The sequence below is a fragment of the Zonotrichia albicollis genome, chromosome 3 (genome assembly GCF_047830755.1).
Source record: "Zonotrichia albicollis isolate bZonAlb1 chromosome 3, bZonAlb1.hap1, whole genome shotgun sequence".
In the NCBI taxonomy this organism is placed as follows: Eukaryota; Metazoa; Chordata; class Aves; order Passeriformes; family Passerellidae; genus Zonotrichia; species Zonotrichia albicollis.
This window is the reverse complement of record NC_133821.1, coordinates 27,720,714-27,734,457: the sequence shown is the minus strand read 5'-3', so window position 1 is coordinate 27,734,457 and position 13,744 is coordinate 27,720,714.

The following is a 13,744-nucleotide window of genomic DNA, read 5'->3' as shown; positions in this document are numbered from 1 at the left end:
TCACTATGTTAGGCAAGGAGAAACTCTGCCTGCACAGAAAACATCTCCCATCGTGTTTTACATGTTGCAGAGAGGTTTGCAGAGTGTTTTGCAAGAAGAAAAACAAAGTTGTCCAGAACACCTTCCAACCGAATGTACATGTGTTTTGAAAAGTAGGAGTGTGGTAAGGTACTGTTTTCTATCAGTTTGCAAGCTGCGCACACAATCCTAGTGATGTGCAGCTTCATTCTCACCTTTGCGAAGCAGCCGCACTCTCCAGCTGCCGGAAGCGAAGAAGCGGCTTCTTCGCGCAAAGGCGATTGTGCCGGTCACAGTGCACTCCAGAGCGGCGGCTTCTGCCGAAATGTGCCCGGGACGGGCGCCTAATTCCGGGGAGCTCCGTATCCTTCGTCTTTAGCGTCTTTTGTGGTCTACATCATTGCAGAAAGGTTTTTCACTATGTTAGGCCAGGAGAAACTGTGCCTGCACAGAATACATATCCCATCGTGTTTTCCATGTTGCCGAGAGGTTTGCAGTGTGTTTTGCAAGAAGAAAAACAAAGTTGTCCAGAACACCTTCCAACCGAATGTTCATGTGTTTTGAAATGGTAGGAGTGTGGTAAGGTACTGTTTTCTATCAGTTTGCAAGGTGCGCACACAATCCTAGTGATGTGCAGCTTCCTCCTCACCTTTCCGAAGCAGCCTCACTCTCCAGCTGCCGGAGGCGAAGAAGCGGCTTCTTCGCGCAAAGGCGATTGTGCCGGTCACAGTGCACTCCAGTGCGGCGGCTTCTGCCGAAATGTGCCCGGGACCGGCGCTTAGCTCCGGGCAGCTCCGTACCTTCTTCTTTCGGGACTTTTGTGGTCTACATCATTGCAAAAACCTTTTCCACTATGTCTGGCAAGGAGAAACTGTGCCTGCACATAAAACATCTCCCATCGTGTGTTTCATGTAGCAGAGAGGTTTGCAGAGTGTTTTGCAAGAAGAAAAACAAAGTTGTCCAGAACACCTTCCAACCGAATGTTCATGTGTTTGGAGAAGGTAGGAGTGTGGTAAGGTACTGTTTTCTATCAGTTTGCAAGCTGCGCACAATATCCCAATGTTGTGCAGCTTCATTCTCACCTTTGCGAAGCAGGCTCACTCTCCGGCTCGGTGAGACGAAGAAGCGGCTTTTTCGAGCAAAGGCGATTGTGCCGGTCACGATGCACTGCAGTGCGGCGGCTTCTGACGAAATGTGCCCGGGACCGGCTCTTAGCTCCGGGGAGCTCCGTATCCTTCGTCTTTAGCGTCTTTTGTGGTCTACATCATTGCAAAAAACTTTTCCACTATGTCTGGCAAAGAGAAACTGTGCCTGCACTGAAAACATCTCCCATCGTGTTTTACATGTTGCAGAGAGGTTTGCAGAGTGTTTTGCAAGAAGAAAAACAAAGTTGTCCAGAACACCTTCCAAGCGAATGTTCATGTGCTTTGAAAAGGTAGGAGAGTGGTAAGGTACTGTTTTCTATCAGTTTGCAAGGTGCGCACACAATCCTAGTGATGTGCAGCTTCATTCTCACCTTTGCGAAGCAGCCGCTCTCTCCGGCTCGCGGAGACTAAGAAGCGGCTTCTTCGAGCAAAGGCGATTGTGCCGGTCACAATTGCACTCCAGTGCGGCGGCTTCTGCCGAAATGTGCCCGGGACGGGTGCATAGCTCCGGGGACATCCGTACCTTCTTCTTTCGGGACTTTTGTGGTCTACATCATTGCAAAAAAGTTTTCCACTATGTTAGGCAAGGAGAAACTGTGCCTGCACAGAAAACATCTCCCATCGTGTTTTACATGTAGCAGAGAGGTTTGCAGAGTGTTTTGCAAGAAGAAAAACAAATTGTCCAAAACACCTTCCAACCGAATGTTCATGTGTTTGGAAAAGGTAGGAGTGTGGTAAGGTACTGTTTTCTCACAGTTTGCAAGGTGCGCACACAATCCTAGTGATGTGCAGCTTCATTCTCACCTTTGCGAAGCAGCCGCTCTCTCCGGCTCGGTGAGACGAAGAAGCGGCTTCTACGAGCAAAGGCGATTGTGCCGGTCACAATGCACTCCAGTGCGGAGGCTTCTGCCGAAATGTGCCCGGGACCGGCGCTTAGCTCCGGGGAGCTCCGTATCCTTCGTCTTTAGCGTCTTTTGTGGTCTACATCATTGCAAAAAACTTTTCCACTATGTCTGGCAAAGAGAAACTGTGCCTGCACTGAAAACATCTCCCCTCGTGTGTTTCATGTAGCAGAGAGGTTTGCAGAGTGTTTTGCAAGAAGAAAAACAAAGTTGTCCAGAACACCTTCCAAGCGAATGTTCATGTGCTTTGAAAAGGTAGGAGAGTGGTAAGGTACTGTTTTCTCTCAGTTTGCAAGCTGCGCACACAATCCTAGTGATGTGCAGCTTCATTCTCACCTTTGCGAAGCAGCCGCTCTCTCCGGCTCGCGGAGACGAAGAAGCGGCTTTTTCGAGCAAAGGCGATTGTGCCGGTCACAGTGCACTCCAGAGCGGCGGCTTCTGCCGAAATGTGCCCGGGACGGGCGCCTAATTCCGGGGAGCTCCGTATCCTTCGTCTTTAGCGTCTTTTGTGGTCTACATAATTGCAGAAATGTTTTTCACTATGTTAGGCAAGGAGAAACTGTGCCTGCACATAAAACATCTCCCATCGTGTGTTTCATGTAGCAGAGAGGTTTGCAGCGTGTTTTGCAAGAAGAAAAACAAAGTTGTCCAGAACACCTTCCAACCGAATGTTCATGTGTTTGGAAAAGGTAGGAGAGTGGTAAGGTTCTGTTTTCTATCAGTTTGCAATCTGCGCACACAATCCTAGTGATGTGCAGCTTCATTCTCACCTTTCCGAAGCAGCCGCACTCTCCGGCTCGCGGAGACGAAGAAGCGGCTTCTTCGCGCAAAGGCGATTGTGCCGGTCACAGTGCACTCCAGAGCGGCGGCTTCTGCCGAAATGTGCCCGGGACCGGCGCTTCGCTCCGGGGAGCTCCGTATCCTTCGTCTTTAGCGTCTTTTGTGGTCTACATCATTGCAGAAAGTTTTTTCACTATGTTAGGCAAGGAGAAACTCTGCCTGCACAGAAAACATCTCCCATCGTGTTTTACATGTTGCAGAGAGGTTTGCAGAGTGTTTTGCAAGAAGAAAAACAAAGTTGTCCAGAACACCTTCCAACCGAATGTACATGTGTTTTGAAAAGTAGGAGTGTGGTAAGGTACTGTTTTCTATCAGTTTGCAATCTGCGCACACAATCCTAGTGATGTGCAGCTTCATTCTCACCTTTGCGAAGCAGCCGCACTCTCCAGCTGCCGGAAGCGAAGAAGCGGCTTCTTCGCGCAAAGGCGATTGTGCCGGTCACAGTGCACTCCAGAGCGGCGGCTTCTGCCGAAATGTGCCCGGGACGGGCGCCTAATTCCGGGGAGCTCCGTATCCTTCGTCTTTAGCGTCTTTTGTGGTCTACATCATTGCAGAAAGGTTTTTCACTATGTTAGGCCAGGAGAAACTGTGCCTGCACAGAATACATATCCCATCGTGTTTTCCATGTTGCCGAGAGGTTTGCAGTGTGTTTTGCAAGAAGAAAAACAAAGTTGTCCAGAACACCTTCCAACCGAATGTTCATGTGTTTTGAAATGGTAGGAGTGTGGTAAGGTACTGTTTTCTATCAGTTTGCAAGGTGCGCACACAATCCTAGTGATGTGCAGCTTCCTCCTCACCTTTCCGAAGCAGCCTCACTCTCCAGCTGCCGGAGGCGAAGAAGCGGCTTCTTCGCGCAAAGGCGATTGTGCCGGTCACAGTGCACTCCAGTGCGGCGGCTTCTGCCGAAATGTGCCCGGGACCGGCGCTTAGCTCCGGGGAGCTCCGTACCTTCTTCTTTCGGGACTTTTGTGGTCTACATCATTGCAAAAACCTTTTCCACTATGTCTGGCAAGGAGAAACTGTGCCTGCACAGAAAACATCTGCCATCGTGTTTTACATGTTGCAGAAAGGTTTGCAGCGTGTTTTGCAAGAAGAAAAACAAAGTTGTCCAGAACACCTTCCAACCGAATGTACATGTGTTTTGAAATGGTAGGAGTGTGGTAAGGTACTGTTTTCTATCAGTTTGCAAGGTGCGCACACAATCCTAGTGATGTGCAGCTTCATTCTCACCTTTGCGAAGCAGCCGCACTCTCCAGCTGCCGGAGACGAAGAAGCGGCTTTTTCGAGCAAAGGCGATTGTGCCGGTCACAGTGCACTCCAGAGCGGCGGCTTCTGCCGAAATGTGCCCGGGACGGGCGCCTAATTCCGGGGAGCTCCGTATCCTTCGTCTTTAGCGTCTTTTGTGGTCTACATAATTGCAGAAATGTTTTTCACTATGTTAGGCAAGGAGAAACTGTGCCTGCACATAAAACATCTCCCATCGTGTGTTTCATGTAGCAGAGAGGTTTGCAGCGTGTTTTGCAAGAAGAAAAACAAAGTTGTCCAGAACACCTTCCAACCGAATGTTCATGTGTTTGGAAAAGGTAGGAGAGTGGTAAGGTTCTGTTTTCTATCAGTTTGCAATCTGCGCACACAATCCTAGTGATGTGCAGCTTCATTCTCACCTTTCCGAAGCAGCCGCACTCTCCGGCTCGCGGAGACGAAGAAGCGGCTTCTTCGCGCAAAGGCGATTGTGCCGGTCACAGTGCACTCCAGTGCGGCGGCTTCTGCCGAAATGTGCCCGGGACCGGCGCTTCGCTCCGGGGAGCTCCGTATCCTTCGTCTTTAGCGTCTTTTGTGGTCTACATCATTGCAGAAAGGTTTTTCACTATGTTAGGCCAGGAGAAACTGTGCCTGCACAGAATACATATCCCATCGTGTTTTCCATGTTGCAGAGAGGTTTGCAGAGTGTTTTGCAAGAAGAAAAACAAAGTTGTCCAGAACACCTTCCAACCGAATGTTCATGTGTTTTGAAATGGTAGGAGTGTGGTAAGGTACTGTTTTCTATCAGTTTGCAAGGTGCGCACACAATCCTAGTGATGTGCAGCTTCCTCCTCACCTTTCCGAAGCAGCCTCACTCTCCAGCTGCCGGAGGCGAAGAAGCGGCTTCTTCGCGCAAAGGCGATTGTGCCGGTCACAGTGCACTCCAGTGCGGCGGCTTCTGCCGAAATGTGCCCGGGACCGGCGCTTAGCTCCGGGGAGCTCCGTACCTTCTTCTTTCGGGACTTTTGTGGTCTACATCATTGCAAAAACCTTTTCCACTTTGTCTGGCAAGGAGAAACTGTGCCTGCACATAAAACATCTCCCATCGTGTGTTTCATATAGCAGAGAGGTTTGCAGAGTGTTTTGCAAGAAGAAAAACAAAGTTGTCCAGAACACCTTCCAACCGAATGTTCATGTGTTTGGAGAAGGTAGGAGTGTGGTAAGGTACTGTTTTCTATCAGTTTGCAAGCTGCGCACAATATCCCAATGTTGTGCAGCTTCATTCTCACCTTTGCGAAGCAGGCTCACTCTCCGGCTCGGTGAGACGAAGAAGCGGCTTTTTCGAGCAAAGGCGATTGTGCCGGTCACGATGCACTGCAGTGCGGCGGCTTCTGACGAAATGTGCCCGGGACCGGCGCTTAGCTCCGGGGAGCTCCGTATCCTTCGTCTTTAGCGTCTTTTGTGGTCTACATCATTGCAAAAAACTTTTCCACTATGTCTGGCAAAGAGAAACTGTGCCTGCACTGAAAACATCTCCCCTCGTGTGTTTCATGTAGCAGAGAGGTTTGCAGAGTGTTTTGCAAGAAGAAAAACAAAGTTGTCCAGAACACCTTCCAAGCGAATGTTCATGTGCTTTGAAAAGGTAGGAGAGTGGTAAGGTACTGTTTTCTCTCAGTTTGCAAGCTGCGCACACAATCCTAGTGATGTGCAGCTTCATTCTCACCTTTGCGAAGCAGCCGCTCTCTCCGGCTCGGTGAGACGAAGAAGCGGCTTCTACGAGCAAAGGCGATTGTGCCGGTCACAATGCACTCCAGTGCGGAGGCTTCTGCCGAAATGTGCCCGGGACCGGCGCTTAGCTCCGGGGAGCTCCGTATCCTTCGTCTTTAGCGTCTTTTGTGGTCTACATCATTGCAAAAAACTTTTCCACTATGTCTGGCAAAGAGAAACTGTGCCTGCACTGAAAACATCTCCCCTCGTGTGTTTCATGTAGCAGAGAGGTTTGCAGAGTGTTTTGCAAGAAGAAAAACAAAGTTGTCCAGAACACCTTCCAAGCGAATGTTCATGTGCTTTGAAAAGGTAGGAGAGTGGTAAGGTACTGTTTTCTCTCAGTTTGCAAGCTGCGCACACAATCCTAGTGATGTGCAGCTTCATTCTCACCTTTGCGAAGCAGCCGCTCTCTCCGGCTCGCGGAGACGAAGAAGCGGCTTTTTCGAGCAAAGGCGATTGTGCCGGTCACAGTGCACTCCAGAGCGGCGGCTTCTGCCGAAATGTGCCCGGGACGGGCGCCTAATTCCGGGGAGCTCCGTATCCTTCGTCTTTAGCGTCTTTTGTGGTCTACATAATTGCAGAAATGTTTTTCACTATGTTAGGCAAGGAGAAACTGTGCCTGCACATAAAACATCTCCCATCGTGTGTTTCATGTAGCAGAGAGGTTTGCAGCGTGTTTTGCAAGAAGAAAAACAAAGTTGTCCAGAACACCTTCCAACCGAATGTTCATGTGTTTGGAAAAGGTAGGAGAGTGGTAAGGTTCTGTTTTCTATCAGTTTGCAATCTGCGCACACAATCCTAGTGATGTGCAGCTTCATTCTCACCTTTCCGAAGCAGCCGCACTCTCCGGCTCGCGGAGACGAAGAAGCGGCTTCTTCGCGCAAAGGCGATTGTGCCGGTCACAGTGCACTCCAGAGCGGCGGCTTCTGCCGAAATGTGCCCGGGACCGGCGCTTCGCTCCGGGGAGCTCCGTATCCTTCGTCTTTAGCGTCTTTTGTGGTCTACATCATTGCAGAAAGTTTTTTCACTATGTTAGGCAAGGAGAAACTCTGCCTGCACAGAAAACATCTCCCATCGTGTTTTACATGTTGCAGAGAGGTTTGCAGAGTGTTTTGCAAGAAGAAAAACAAAGTTGTCCAGAACACCTTCCAACCGAATGTACATGTGTTTTGAAAAGTAGGAGTGTGGTAAGGTACTGTTTTCTATCAGTTTGCAAGCTGCGCACACAATCCTAGTGATGTGCAGCTTCATTCTCACCTTTGCGAAGCAGCCGCACTCTCCAGCTGCCGGAAGCGAAGAAGCGGCTTCTTCGCGCAAAGGCGATTGTGCCGGTCACAGTGCACTCCAGAGCGGCGGCTTCTGCCGAAATGTGCCCGGGACGGGCGCCTAATTCCGGGGAGCTCCGTATCCTTCGTCTTTAGCGTCTTTTGTGGTCTACATCATTGCAGAAAGGTTTTTCACTATGTTAGGCCAGGAGAAACTGTGCCTGCACAGAATACATATCCCATCGTGTTTTCCATGTTGCCGAGAGGTTTGCAGTGTGTTTTGCAAGAAGAAAAACAAAGTTGTCCAGAACACCTTCCAACCGAATGTTCATGTGTTTTGAAATGGTAGGAGTGTGGTAAGGTACTGTTTTCTATCAGTTTGCAAGGTGCGCACACAATCCTAGTGATGTGCAGCTTCCTCCTCACCTTTCCGAAGCAGCCTCACTCTCCAGCTGCCGGAGGCGAAGAAGCGGCTTCTTCGCGCAAAGGCGATTGTGCCGGTCACAGTGCACTCCAGTGCGGCGGCTTCTGCCGAAATGTGCCCGGGACCGGCGCTTAGCTCCGGGGAGCTCCGTACCTTCTTCTTTCGGGACTTTTGTGGTCTACATCATTGCAAAAACCTTTTCCACTATGTCTGGCAAGGAGAAACTGTGCCTGCACAGAAAACATCTGCCATCGTGTTTTACATGTTGCAGAAAGGTTTGCAGCGTGTTTTGCAAGAAGAAAAACAAAGTTGTCCAGAACACCTTCCAACCGAATGTACATGTGTTTTGAAATGGTAGGAGTGTGGTAAGGTACTGTTTTCTATCAGTTTGCAAGGTGCGCACACAATCCTAGTGATGTGCAGCTTCATTCTCACCTTTGCGAAGCAGCCGCACTCTCCAGCTGCCGGAGACGAAGAAGCGGCTTTTTCGAGCAAAGGCGATTGTGCCGGTCACAGTGCACTCCAGAGCGGCGGCTTCTGCCGAAATGTGCCCGGGACGGGCGCCTAATTCCGGGGAGCTCCGTATCCTTCGTCTTTAGCGTCTTTTGTGGTCTACATAATTGCAGAAATGTTTTTCACTATGTTAGGCAAGGAGAAACTGTGCCTGCACATAAAACATCTCCCATCGTGTGTTTCATGTAGCAGAGAGGTTTGCAGCGTGTTTTGCAAGAAGAAAAACAAAGTTGTCCAGAACACCTTCCAACCGAATGTTCATGTGTTTGGAAAAGGTAGGAGAGTGGTAAGGTTCTGTTTTCTATCAGTTTGCAATCTGCGCACACAATCCTAGTGATGTGCAGCTTCATTCTCACCTTTCCGAAGCAGCCGCACTCTCCGGCTCGCGGAGACGAAGAAGCGGCTTCTTCGCGCAAAGGCGATTGTGCCGGTCACAGTGCACTCCAGTGCGGCGGCTTCTGCCGAAATGTGCCCGGGACCGGCGCTTCGCTCCGGGGAGCTCCGTATCCTTCGTCTTTAGCGTCTTTTGTGGTCTACATCATTGCAGAAAGGTTTTTCACTATGTTAGGCCAGGAGAAACTGTGCCTGCACAGAATACATATCCCATCGTGTTTTCCATGTTGCAGAGAGGTTTGCAGAGTGTTTTGCAAGAAGAAAAACAAAGTTGTCCAGAACACCTTCCAACCGAATGTTCATGTGTTTTGAAATGGTAGGAGTGTGGTAAGGTACTGTTTTCTATCAGTTTGCAAGGTGCGCACACAATCCTAGTGATGTGCAGCTTCCTCCTCACCTTTCCGAAGCAGCCTCACTCTCCAGCTGCCGGAGGCGAAGAAGCGGCTTCTTCGCGCAAAGGCGATTGTGCCGGTCACAGTGCACTCCAGTGCGGCGGCTTCTGCCGAAATGTGCCCGGGACCGGCGCTTAGCTCCGGGGAGCTCCGTACCTTCTTCTTTCGGGACTTTTGTGGTCTACATCATTGCAAAAACCTTTTCCACTTTGTCTGGCAAGGAGAAACTGTGCCTGCACATAAAACATCTCCCATCGTGTGTTTCATATAGCAGAGAGGTTTGCAGAGTGTTTTGCAAGAAGAAAAACAAAGTTGTCCAGAACACCTTCCAACCGAATGTTCATGTGTTTGGAGAAGGTAGGAGTGTGGTAAGGTACTGTTTTCTATCAGTTTGCAAGCTGCGCACAATATCCCAATGTTGTGCAGCTTCATTCTCACCTTTGCGAAGCAGGCTCACTCTCCGGCTCGGTGAGACGAAGAAGCGGCTTTTTCGAGCAAAGGCGATTGTGCCGGTCACGATGCACTGCAGTGCGGCGGCTTCTGACGAAATGTGCCCGGGACCGGCGCTTAGCTCCGGGGAGCTCCGTATCCTTCGTCTTTAGCGTCTTTTGTGGTCTACATCATTGCAAAAAACTTTTCCACTATGTCTGGCAAAGAGAAACTGTGCCTGCACTGAAAACATCTCCCCTCGTGTGTTTCATGTAGCAGAGAGGTTTGCAGAGTGTTTTGCAAGAAGAAAAACAAAGTTGTCCAGAACACCTTCCAAGCGAATGTTCATGTGCTTTGAAAAGGTAGGAGAGTGGTAAGGTACTGTTTTCTCTCAGTTTGCAAGCTGCGCACACAATCCTAGTGATGTGCAGCTTCATTCTCACCTTTGCGAAGCAGCCGCTCTCTCCGGCTCGCGGAGACGAAGAAGCGGCTTTTTCGAGCAAAGGCGATTGTGCCGGTCACAGTGCACTCCAGAGCGGCGGCTTCTGCCGAAATGTGCCCGGGACGGGCGCCTAATTCCGGGGAGCTCCGTATCCTTCGTCTTTAGCGTCTTTTGTGGTCTACATAATTGCAGAAATGTTTTTCACTATGTTAGGCAAGGAGAAACTGTGCCTGCACATAAAACATCTCCCATCGTGTGTTTCATGTAGCAGAGAGGTTTGCAGCGTGTTTTGCAAGAAGAAAAACAAAGTTGTCCAGAACACCTTCCAACCGAATGTTCATGTGTTTGGAAAAGGTAGGAGAGTGGTAAGGTTCTGTTTTCTATCAGTTTGCAATCTGCGCACACAATCCTAGTGATGTGCAGCTTCATTCTCACCTTTCCGAAGCAGCCGCACTCTCCGGCTCGCGGAGACGAAGAAGCGGCTTCTTCGCGCAAAGGCGATTGTGCCGGTCACAGTGCACTCCAGAGCGGCGGCTTCTGCCGAAATGTGCCCGGGACCGGCGCTTCGCTCCGGGGAGCTCCGTATCCTTCGTCTTTAGCGTCTTTTGTGGTCTACATCATTGCAGAAAGTTTTTTCACTATGTTAGGCAAGGAGAAACTCTGCCTGCACAGAAAACATCTCCCATCGTGTTTTACATGTTGCAGAGAGGTTTGCAGAGTGTTTTGCAAGAAGAAAAACAAAGTTGTCCAGAACACCTTCCAACCGAATGTACATGTGTTTTGAAAAGTAGGAGTGTGGTAAGGTACTGTTTTCTATCAGTTTGCAAGCTGCGCACACAATCCTAGTGATGTGCAGCTTCATTCTCACCTTTGCGAAGCAGCCGCACTCTCCAGCTGCCGGAAGCGAAGAAGCGGCTTCTTCGCGCAAAGGCGATTGTGCCGGTCACAGTGCACTCCAGAGCGGCGGCTTCTGCCGAAATGTGCCCGGGACGGGCGCCTAATTCCGGGGAGCTCCGTATCCTTCGTCTTTAGCGTCTTTTGTGGTCTACATCATTGCAGAAAGGTTTTTCACTATGTTAGGCCAGGAGAAACTGTGCCTGCACAGAATACATATCCCATCGTGTTTTCCATGTTGCCGAGAGGTTTGCAGTGTGTTTTGCAAGAAGAAAAACAAAGTTGTCCAGAACACCTTCCAACCGAATGTTCATGTGTTTTGAAATGGTAGGAGTGTGGTAAGGTACTGTTTTCTATCAGTTTGCAAGGTGCGCACACAATCCTAGTGATGTGCAGCTTCCTCCTCACCTTTCCGAAGCAGCCTCACTCTCCAGCTGCCGGAGGCGAAGAAGCGGCTTCTTCGCGCAAAGGCGATTGTGCCGGTCACAGTGCACTCCAGTGCGGCGGCTTCTGCCGAAATGTGCCCGGGACCGGCGCTTAGCTCCGGGCAGCTCCGTACCTTCTTCTTTCGGGACTTTTGTGGTCTACATCATTGCAAAAACCTTTTCCACTATGTCTGGCAAGGAGAAACTGTGCCTGCACATAAAACATCTCCCATCGTGTGTTTCATGTAGCAGAGAGGTTTGCAGAGTGTTTTGCAAGAAGAAAAACAAAGTTGTCCAGAACACCTTCCAACCGAATGTTCATGTGTTTGGAGAAGGTAGGAGTGTGGTAAGGTACTGTTTTCTATCAGTTTGCAAGCTGCGCACAATATCCCAATGTTGTGCAGCTTCATTCTCACCTTTGCGAAGCAGGCTCACTCTCCGGCTCGGTGAGACGAAGAAGCGGCTTTTTCGAGCAAAGGCGATTGTGCCGGTCACGATGCACTGCAGTGCGGCGGCTTCTGACGAAATGTGCCCGGGACCGGCTCTTAGCTCCGGGGAGCTCCGTATCCTTCGTCTTTAGCGTCTTTTGTGGTCTACATCATTGCAAAAAACTTTTCCACTATGTCTGGCAAAGAGAAACTGTGCCTGCACTGAAAACATCTCCCATCGTGTTTTACATGTTGCAGAGAGGTTTGCAGAGTGTTTTGCAAGAAGAAAAACAAAGTTGTCCAGAACACCTTCCAAGCGAATGTTCATGTGCTTTGAAAAGGTAGGAGAGTGGTAAGGTACTGTTTTCTATCAGTTTGCAAGGTGCGCACACAATCCTAGTGATGTGCAGCTTCATTCTCACCTTTGCGAAGCAGCCGCTCTCTCCGGCTCGCGGAGACTAAGAAGCGGCTTCTTCGAGCAAAGGCGATTGTGCCGGTCACAATTGCACTCCAGTGCGGCGGCTTCTGCCGAAATGTGCCCGGGACGGGTGCATAGCTCCGGGGACATCCGTACCTTCTTCTTTCGGGACTTTTGTGGTCTACATCATTGCAAAAAAGTTTTCCACTATGTTAGGCAAGGAGAAACTGTGCCTGCACAGAAAACATCTCCCATCGTGTTTTACATGTAGCAGAGAGGTTTGCAGAGTGTTTTGCAAGAAGAAAAACAAATTGTCCAAAACACCTTCCAACCGAATGTTCATGTGTTTGGAAAAGGTAGGAGTGTGGTAAGGTACTGTTTTCTCACAGTTTGCAAGGTGCGCACACAATCCTAGTGATGTGCAGCTTCATTCTCACCTTTGCGAAGCAGCCGCTCTCTCCGGCTCGGTGAGACGAAGAAGCGGCTTCTACGAGCAAAGGCGATTGTGCCGGTCACAATGCACTCCAGTGCGGAGGCTTCTGCCGAAATGTGCCCGGGACCGGCGCTTAGCTCCGGGGAGCTCCGTATCCTTCGTCTTTAGCGTCTTTTGTGGTCTACATCATTGCAAAAAACTTTTCCACTATGTCTGGCAAAGAGAAACTGTGCCTGCACTGAAAACATCTCCCCTCGTGTGTTTCATGTAGCAGAGAGGTTTGCAGAGTGTTTTGCAAGAAGAAAAACAAAGTTGTCCAGAACACCTTCCAAGCGAATGTTCATGTGCTTTGAAAAGGTAGGAGAGTGGTAAGGTACTGTTTTCTCTCAGTTTGCAAGCTGCGCACACAATCCTAGTGATGTGCAGCTTCATTCTCACCTTTGCGAAGCAGCCGCTCTCTCCGGCTCGCGGAGACGAAGAAGCGGCTTTTTCGAGCAAAGGCGATTGTGCCGGTCACAGTGCACTCCAGTGCGGCGGCTTCTGCCGAAATGTGCCCGGGACGGGCGCCTAATTCCGGGGAGCTCCGTATCCTTCGTCTTTAGCGTCTTTTGTGGTCTACATAATTGCAGAAATGTTTTTCACTATGTTAGGCAAGGAGAAACTGTGCCTGCACATAAAACATCTCCCATCGTGTGTTTCATGTAGCAGAGAGGTTTGCAGCGTGTTTTGCAAGAAGAAAAACAAAGTTGTCCAGAACACCTTCCAACCGAATGTTCATGTGTTTGGAAAAGGTAGGAGAGTGGTAAGGTTCTGTTTTCTATCAGTTTGCAATCTGCGCACACAATCCTAGTGATGTGCAGCTTCATTCTCACCTTTCCGAAGCAGCCGCACTCTCCGGCTCGCGGAGACGAAGAAGCGGCTTCTTCGCGCAAAGGCGATTGTGCCGGTCACAGTGCACTCCAGAGCGGCGGCTTCTGCCGAAATGTGCCCGGGACCGGCGCTTCGCTCCGGGGAGCTCCGTATCCTTCGTCTTTAGCGTCTTTTGTGGTCTACATCATTGCAGAAAGTTTTTTCACTATGTTAGGCAAGGAGAAACTCTGCCTGCACAGAAAACATCTCCCATCGTGTTTTACATGTTGCAGAGAGGTTTGCAGAGTGTTTTGCAAGAAGAAAAACAAAGTTGTCCAGAACACCTTCCAACCGAATGTACATGTGTTTTGAAAAGTAGGAGTGTGGTAAGGTACTGTTTTCTATCAGTTTGCAAGCTGCGCACACAATCCTAGTGATGTGCAGCTTCATTCTCACCTTTGCGAAGCAGCCGCACTCTCCAGCTGCCGGAAGCGAAGAAGCGGCTTCTTCGCGCAAAGGCGATTG